Here is a 1566-nt window from a genome sequence, read left to right as displayed (position 1 = left end):
GGGGTGATGGGAATGGGCGATGGGCTGATAGGATTGGTAAACCTGTTGATGACTGTAAATGACTGCAATTGGTCTTGCCGGGGGGGGGGGAACCAGGGCTGAGGTACTAAGGAAAGCTTGATCATGCATAATGAGATAAGAATCCTATGTCTCTGTTCATACCAGGTGGCTCCATGGTTTTAAGCTTGCTAATGAGTTGCAATTCAGCAACTTCTCTTTCCAGTGTGTTTCTGAAAATTTTCTGTAATAAAACAGCTGCTTTGAGACCTTGTATAGAAAGTCCTGGGAGATTGAAGTGTTCTCCTACTGGTTTCTCTGTCTTGTGATTCCTGATGTCAGATTTATGTCCATTTATCCTTTGACATAGGGTTTGCCTGTTCGTCCAATATAGAGAGCTGAAGGGCACTGTTGGCATTTGATGGCATACACAATGTTAGAAGATGAGCAATTAAATAGTCCTCTCCAAGGACCTACTTAGCTGAATGCATAAACTTGTGTTGTTAATCTGTCCCTCTGCCTTGTTATTTCTTAATTGCTCAAATGATGTTTGAGCTAATTGGCAAGGTTTAAGCTAAGGCACAAAAAGCAGCATGGATCTACTGAACCAAAGCAGAGGTTTAATTGCATATATTCCAACTTTATTTATGGAAGTAATAGATTGAATTCTACCAATTAATATATTTATGTGTAACTTACATGGTGAACTCGGCAATTGTCAGTTTATTCTCAAATATTCTCTGCATGCTACCACCCTAATGGGCATAAACTACTGTCAACGGCACACAAATTTAAATAAGAAAATTTCTATTACAGTTTTGAGTTAGTACAAAGCATAAAACTGCCAATTAGGTCTGTATTTAAAACACAACTATGAAAATAGCACCAGGCTTTGCTCTTACAAAGTTTGGTTAGACAGTAAACACAGAGTTAGTCATAACATTTAGCTGAACCTGCTTGATAGTTCAGATCTGTCTGTGTGGAGCAGATAAGGTCAGATTCCTTCAGCAGCTCTGGAGAGTAGCAGTAACCTTGGGTTAATCAGGCCAGTGGACATATTTGCTCTGGAACCTTTCATTGAGGTCAAGGAATACAATGATGTGTGTAAAGGGCACCTCCTTTCTCCACCCATAACTTCAGAAGTGGCTTTGCCCTTGGCTTTTCGGAGAAGAGGAGACGGAAGCCCAATGTCCAAAGGTCTCATGTGCCTTGTCAAATGGGAAAGTGGGGAATTGGCCCGAAATTTAACCAGTGGTCCCTCCTGCTCTCCTCAATTCAACTATGTGCTGAAACTTACCATTTTAATATCAAATAGATATTTAATTTAATATTAAATTAAATCTTGTGAGAGGGAGGTGTCATGGACCAACTCAACAGATCCACAGCCCCAGTGTTCAGAGGTATCTTATTTTGAATCATAGTTCTAAATATCCGCTTCCATATTTTTGTGGGTGGGTTGCAAAAAGTTGTATTCTTTGCTTTCAATTTTGTTTTTATTTTGTGCAGCTTTTTATGTGAAACATAAAAAGAGACACTGAATATCAGAAACAGTACTATAATGTAATACAA

This window comes from Zootoca vivipara, chromosome 13 (assembly GCF_963506605.1).
Source record: "Zootoca vivipara chromosome 13, rZooViv1.1, whole genome shotgun sequence".
In the NCBI taxonomy this organism is placed as follows: Eukaryota; Metazoa; Chordata; class Lepidosauria; order Squamata; family Lacertidae; genus Zootoca; species Zootoca vivipara.
The sequence above is the reverse complement of the archived record's forward strand: the minus strand, read 5'-3'. Positions refer to the sequence as shown.